The sequence below is a fragment of the Octopus bimaculoides genome, chromosome 8 (genome assembly GCF_001194135.2).
Source record: "Octopus bimaculoides isolate UCB-OBI-ISO-001 chromosome 8, ASM119413v2, whole genome shotgun sequence".
Taxonomy (NCBI): domain Eukaryota; kingdom Metazoa; phylum Mollusca; class Cephalopoda; order Octopoda; family Octopodidae; genus Octopus; species Octopus bimaculoides.
Window position 1 is genome coordinate 59154718 of NC_068988.1, and position 8225 is coordinate 59162942.

Below are 8225 nucleotides of genomic sequence, written 5' to 3' on the forward strand. Positions count from 1 at the left end.
ATATATATGCATATGTATGCGAGCACGTGTGTATATGCGGCTGATAGTTTGTTGTTGTGGTTGTTGTTGTAGGTGGTGACCCCATTTTTGTTGCTCTTGTTGTAATGACTTTTGTTACAGGTGGATGTAGTTGCTGTGGATGATGTAGCTGTTTGTGTTGTGTTTTCTGCACTTGATAATCGTTTTGACCTTGTGTTGCTAGTAGTGGCTGCTTTCTGTTAACTTTCATTTTCTGATGTTGTTGGGGGAGCCAGCTTTGAGGAGAGAGTGCTTTCTCAAATAGTAGTTTCGGGAATATTACCCCTAATTACCACCATCTATTGCTGTCCAGCTGCGATATCTGTTATGGCGGTGAACCTCAGTTTTAACCTGAATTAAAATATCCAGGCTATCCCTCTTCAATGTCCTTTACGCAATCTTTGTATATCAAGAATCATGAGAGTATTTGCCAAGACTGTTGTGGTGATGTCCTTTTATGCCACCAAAACTTATACGATTTACGATGCGAACCAGGCACCCCATCTATCTCCAATTTCCACTGCAGTATCTAAAGTCTGAACAGAATAACAGAATAACAAGCTGCTTAACGAATCACCTCAAAGCTACCTAGATACCTACCGAAATCAAGTTTCCAGCCCTCACATTCTGGTCCATGGGTAGGTTTCTTAAGTTTCACCTGTGTTTATGCCTTCTCGACATCGCTATCTATGACAAATACCGAAATATTTCATACATTTGAAAACATATTTAACTCTATATTCAGAACACATATAAGCTTGAAATTATTAAGGACTGTAAACTTATATGTGACATTTCACAGCAGGGCAAAAACTCATCCGCACACAAAAATACGAATAACTATTCTGCAGTGAGGCTGCTAGTTATGAGAAACCGCTGCGTAAATGATGAAAGGTACAGGAGTGCATACGTAAACGTCAAGGGCTGACTAGAAGATTACATCATTGTACCTCTCTTCTCACCTCAGCTCCCTCTATCACATTTTCGTATCCATTTCCGTTTTATGTAGAGAACTGAGTCTGACCGCTAAAGTATGACTATGTCCACTATCCTCTAATTTCACCGTTAGATCTAGAACAGCAGAAAGCCGACACGCGTAATTTGAAGTAAGTTTCATGCGTATATGTTGGTCAAGTGGATTCCCACTTATGTTTTTATTAACAAATTGACGATGTATTTCTATGGCTCTTCACATGGTAAGCGTTACTGCATGTCTCGGTCTGAAGACTATAGAGAATACATAAATGAAACTAAGTAGAGTGGAATGCGAATATAAAATTCTGCAACAATTACTGTGAAGCGCGGAAATGAAAGACGAAGATAAGGAAGATTTGATTGTGGCACAGATCAGAGACTCTTCTCCAGAATACCCGAAATGCTTATCGTAATCCCGACGAGAGAAATTGCTGAGCATGTGAAGAAAACGAGAAGGCGGCAGCAGCAGGAAGAAGAGATGATGATGAAGAAGAAGAAGAAGAAGAAGAAGAAGAAGAAGAAGAAGAAGAAGAAGAAGAAGAAGAAGAAGAAGAAGAAGAAGAAGAAGAAGAAGAAGAAGTGAAAGAAGAGGAGAATAAGGAAGTGGTAAAGAAAAGAAAGAAAAGAAGTTTATGGCAATAAAAAATATCTAGCGAAGAATAATGAAAGTTTCATAAAAATAGCTAAATGTGCGAACAAAGAAGAAAACCATTTCATTTTCACGTAAGCCAGCGGATATAACATAACATCTGAAATGACAGATAGAAGAAATGGGAAAGTAAAAACAATAGCAAAAGTTTGAAGAGGTTAAAGATAGGTTACGGAATCCCATGCTGTAGTGATGGCAAGAAAAGTATCAGCATTGCCAATACCTGGAAAAGCTAAAAACGGTGGAAGTAAACAAAACAGTATAAACAATAAAAACAGCAAAAAAAAACAAACAAAAAGACAAAAAAACAAAAAAACAAAAAACAAAGAAAAACATAAAGTTAACACAATGTAGTACTGGGTGAGAAGCGAAGGATTGAAATATGAGACTGAAAGATTCTTCGAAGTAGTACAGAAGGAATATTACATTTAGATGCATTAAAAACTTCTGTTTTTATGCACAGAAACCAAGCCGATATTCTGAACGAAAAACAGAAATGTGAAGCTATAAACATGATGAGAAAAGATGGGAAAGAATAAAAATGTAACAATATTGATGTGATATGCCAATCCACAACGACAGGTAGATGAACATCAATCAACAGGAACTTGGTTAAAAATTCTAGTTGCCTTTAATCACCCCATTGTAATCCCATATCCCAGAGCGCTAGTTTTTACAAAATTCATATTTTATAAATTAAAAACATAATGTGTAATATAAAAATAAAAACTATAATGGCCCTGTTTTTTGTTTCTTAATATGTATTTGCATTAAAATGCGTAATGGAGAGCTTGAAGCAGAAAATCGAAACTAAACAAATATATAAATGTTTTATTATACGGGAAAGTCAAGTTAATTTATTACTGAAAATATGAAAAATTGCTTTGTAATTCATCTCTGATTTTAGACTTATCGATATCTACCATGCTACACACTCATACATTGGAGTATAAAACTGTATTCATAAAATGTCAGGGACTTTTCCAATTTTTATTCATCCTACTATCTTCTCTCTCTTAGAAGTGAATTTATTATGGCTCGTTTCATAAATATTAGCACTGTCTTTGAATTAGTATATAGAAATGTTATCAAAGATTGTCATTTTTACAATATTAACCCTATGGACTGCAACAGAGTGGACGCCAAAAAATGTACCCCGAAGGTGAGATGGTGTATAATGGATGACAGATTAAGTGCATCGTTCAAGAAATATTAATCCGTCAGGAGTTATACTTAGTTTCCATCTACCGGAATTTCGTTACAACTCTGTATTTTTTGTCCTGGGATATGATGGGAAATATTTGCACGAAATGCTACACATTGGATCAAAATCCACCTATGTGCTAATGAAGATATTTCTGAAGCAGCTGAAAGTAGACTGCTGTATAACATGTTGAAGGGCATGGGGGCAATGAAGAATTTCTTAAGTGAAAAAAAGAAAACAAATATTAATGATATCATCAACTGTGTATGCTACTTGTATTATGTATAAAGGCTCTATTACAAAAGAAACTGTTTCGTTTCAATCTCCAGTCTTACGTGATGCGTTTAATTGAAGTAAATGTCATCGCGTTTGTTTATATCTTTACACTACATGAAGCATAAAAATAAAGAATTACTATTTTCCGATAGTGCTTTGGATTTGCGAAAATGCATGTAAATGTGCATCGAAAGATGATTATGCTTGTTACATAAACTTGGCTGTATGGTTAAAAAGTGCAATTCCTAACTATATGCTTTAGAATACGGCCACATATTATTGCATCGTCTATAATCATGGAGGCAGAAAGCGCGTAATATTCCAACGGAAAGAATGAATCTCTAATACAAATGTTTAATCTTCTGCTCAACATGTACACTATTTAAGACGCTAATTTAGCCTGAAGGTATCATGAATGGACCGTTTGTCTGCTGAAATAATCCAATGTGTAGGTAGTTCCGTTTGCCTATAAAACAACTGAAATAGAAAACGTGAAATGTGACGAAGATCCATTTATATTTAGTCACTTATATGCATGTTGTATATTTTGGTTTTATTGAATGTTTACACAAATGTGTAGAATGAACAAGAACTTTGACATGCCTTGCGTCAAACATAAAGAGATTATCATACTTTTGAAAACAAACTTAGATATTCATTTCTAGGAATTCCATTGATCACTAAATATATTTTATAATTATTTTCAGTCAACAATACGTGGAAGCAGGCTGCAGAATATTATATTATTCATCAACCTTAGATTAACACAATGGCCTTTATACGAACAATCACGCATAGATGACGTATTAATGAAAAGGTTTTATGCTTTACACAGTCATTGAGTTGCATTACAATACTGATTATTTGCCGCTTTACCATTAATATGAATGTCCATACAGAATACATAATAAACGTATTTCTCTGAATAATTCCACTATGTATTCTACACTATGTTCATTAAAAGTGCAGTTCACACTAAATTACATCTACTTATATCAGTATTATGTTCCGCATTTCCTTAGTACATCTCCTTTAACAGAATTAGTATTTTCATTGCTGATAGGATAACTGTAGAGAATATTTGAAATCATTTGTGTGATTACATGACATTTTATCATCTCCGATGTGTTTATACAAGAGCTGCTGAAATAGCGCGAAGAGCCTATTTTTTTCAGAAATCGAAGACATTATGATGGTAAAAATTGTGGTTTTTTCGTTTAATCATTCTACAGGAATTATCAATGAATTGGCATAAAATTAGCTGCCACCTACGGTAACATATACTAGGTAACATATACTAGGCTTTCGATAATTGTTTTCAGAGTCTGTGTAGGCTAAAGCTGACATAAAACATCCAGAGGACCCTTCACACTTGACGCAGGGTCACAATCAGGTGATGATGCATTGACTTAAGAATGACATGGCCGCACTAGAAACTGGTTCAATATTATAAGAGATGAATGCAAGATAAAGTTTCTTCCTCAAGTTCGCCACTTCCAAGTATTGAATTATCCACCCTCCATAATCAGGAAGTGAATATGTTTACCACTAAACCTTCATAATATCTTTGAAACCTACTATCGGTTTCAGCAGACAACTTTTTTATGTTTAAATAAAAGATTTGCTGAAGTATTTTCTAATGAACACTTAAATTTAAAATATAAAACAGTAAGAAAGCAACTGCACTACAGGACCACATCTCAATAACAATATTTTATTTCACTCTTACCGTTATCGTTGCTTTTTATCTTTTACTTCTTTCTGACATTACATTGCAGCCACGCTTATGCACCGCCTTGAAGAATGAACCAATCCTAGTACTTATTTTTCTTTAAGCCCGGCACTTAGTCTGTCGGTCTTTCTTACCGAAGCCTTAGATGTGGGGACGTCTAACACACTAAGATCGGCTGTCAAGCGGCCGTGACGGATGGTCAGAAACTCCCTCTCCATATCTCTTTCTTTCTTCCCTTCTTTCTTTCTTTCTTTCTTTCTTTCTTTCTTTCTTTCTTTCTTTCTTTCTTTCTTTCTTTCTTCCCTTCTTTCTTTCTTTCTTTCTTTCTTTCTTTCTTTCTGTCTGTCTGTCTGTCTGTCTGTCTGTCTGTCTCTCTCTCTCTCTCTCTCTCTCTCTCTCTCTCTCTGAAACACACACGCACACACATATAAATATACAACGGGCTTGTTCCAGTTTCCGTCTGCCAAATCCACTGAGAAGTCTTTGGTCGGTCTGATGCTATAGCGGAAGCCAACAGCCCAAGGTGCTACTCAGTGAGATTGAAACTGGTACAATGTGGCTAGAAAGCAAATTTCCTACTACATAGCCACTTCTGTGCTTGAAATACTTCATATACCTCTCACGAGATTCGAACCCAATTATCCCCAGTTTAGGAGGCCGGTTTCTCATCCATTGATTAATATTCACAAATTAATTAAATCTATCATAGCGTCATCTTGAACACTTTATTGAAAACATGAAATATAAAGACAAGGTGATCCATGACACAAAGATAGTGTCGGCTTGAGTAGTAAAAATGTTGGAAGGATGTAATTTCACTAAAGATATCACAATAAGTCTTCGTAAAAGAGCTAATGAGGCAGATTAAAAGCTTCGGTTGTAAGAGCTGCATAAGTCGTGATATTTTCACCATTATTGGCAGACGAACTAAATCTAGAAAGAAATATAAAAAAGCATTTGAAAACTGGTTGTAAAAACAACAGAAATTCTTTCTGGTTTGGTAGCTGCATTAATGGTAAAGTACTAGAAACATTGCATTGATTCCGAAATTCCACGTATAAATCACTTGAATTCCAAGCAGCTAGGGTAATTATATTCTAAAAAGTGCCAATTCGATGAAAGACAAATAGTGAAATATGTTAGTGTGCTGAAAAGCAACATTAGTCTTTGAAACAGTCGTCCTTCGATAAAAAGAAAATAATAATAAATTGGCAAAATATTATATATTTATTCTTTTCTTAATATTCTTGTATTCTTCTGCGATTTTAATGGGTACTCTATAGGAATGCGTCAAATGCCGAGGAATTGCCTTCAAGTAATTTCACTGAATTTCTATCGAACTCAATAATTTTTAGAGTATTTATATAAATATTACAAAGAAAAGGTAACAAAATATTAAAGCATAAAGTTAAGTAGAACAATATATTGAAAAGGAATTATTACTCATAATAATAAGTAATAATGGTCTGTATAAAAGTACATTTGAGACTGCTATCTTAGAGACCGATGTCGTGTTAGTCTTTCGTAAACTTGTATATATAATGTTATATCGTATATCAGAGTACAGCACGCTCTCTTTATAAAATAACTGTGACAGAAAAGAACAAGAGAAAAAGTATTCAATTTTTCATAATATTGGTTTAAACTGTAGTGAAATGATCCGTGGGACAAGAGGGCTAAGAAGTCCGTAGTCCATAGTCACACTATGAAGGAGTGAGGTGAGAGCCGAGAAATGTTGCATACGTTAATTCCTAATGCTTCTTCCTTACAAGTGCATTGTTTAGTTCCAGGTAAAATGACACCTGATTGTTTTAAAAGAATTAACAAAATTGACTAATTGCAATTTCTCTGGAAAATCAACAAAATTTAGCAGAATTTTGTTATAAAGTACCTGCATGAAATGCGATTAGTCCAGAACTACATTTATGCTGACATAGCTGCTATATTAGGGGACACATCAAGAGTGCAAAAGTGGGGGGAGATGCTTGAAGGCAACCCAAGGTCTGGACTTCCTGCAACTGCCACTACCACATAAACCATTGATGGTGATAGATGACATGCGCGATGGACTATAAATTAAATAGCAAATACGAGAGAGTTAAGAATGTAGTTCTATATTTAAGAGATGAGGAATTGAGGAATTTGTATTGAGGTATTTTTCGATCTTCTTCTTCTTCTTCTTCTTCTTCTTCTTCTTCTTCTTCTTCTTCTTCTTCTTCTTCTTCTTCTTCTTCTTCTTCTTCTTCTTCTTCTTCTTCTTCTTCTTCTTCTTCTTCTTCTTCTTCTTCTTCTTCTTCTTCTTCAGGTCACTGCGTGTAATCGAACTCGCAATCGTGGGTTAGTAGCCCGCGTTCTTAACCACTACACCCACGGGCATATGGCGTCGTGGTTAAGAGCACGGAGTACTAACTCCAAGATTCCGATTCCGATTCCAAGCAGTTACCTGAATAATAATAATAATTATAATAATAATAATAATAATAATAATAATAATAAAAATAATAATAATAATAATAATAATAATAATAATAATAATAATAATAATAATATCGAAAAATACTTTAGGAATGAAAACCCAGGTTCGAAATTTCTCCAAGACACTTGATGACGGCTAAAGGGTATATCATCCGAAACGTTGTGTTAGCAACAAACAAGATAAGGACAAATATCTGTGAAATGTAAATATTGTAAATAGAGTTGAGAATATTATGCACAATGAATATTGGAACGACGAAGTTTTATGCCCTGTGGGTTTCACGTCTCTAACAGCTGATCAAAACGGCAGCATAGGAAGTCATAGGAAATTCTAATATTCCTTCAAGCAGATTCAGATTGTTTAGCAAATATGCTAGAACAGCAACACCGATAGATGAAGTGTGATGACCGATAGGGTGTCTATGTTGAAAATTAAACTCGTTTGGTAACATTCGATGAGAGTATATTGCCAAGCCTTTGAAAATTTGAGACGACCCTCATAAAATGGATTTCGATTTGAATCTAATACGATTATTCAAAAGCAATTGCGGTAGGTGTAGTTGCGGTGATACTGACGTTACTCATTTGCCCGTCTTCTCAAATTGATCACTTCTATATTGGCTTCAAACAAAACGCATTTGAATTTGCAAGTTATATAACGAAAGAACATAAAAGCGCATCAATACATAATGGATTTGATGTAAAACTCTATTATGTAATAATGCTATGTTGAAATGGATTCGTACACAAGTATAGAATGATTGAGATAGATCCTAAATTGCAATGTAATCGTAAACCTTCAAAATTATAACATCACATTGCCTCTGAAATTATCCAACATACAATAACCCCCAAAGAACAACGACTAAAATAGTTATAGAATATATATATATATA

At 34.6% G+C, this 8225-nt stretch overlaps 1 protein-coding gene across 1 annotated transcript in view; it reads right to left on the reverse strand.

Annotated features, from left to right (window-relative positions):
• The window catches only part of LOC106870912 (orexin receptor type 2), a 355794-nt gene that overhangs the window by 18690 nt on the left and 328879 nt on the right, over positions 1 to 8225 (reverse strand). The window lies entirely within an intron of this gene.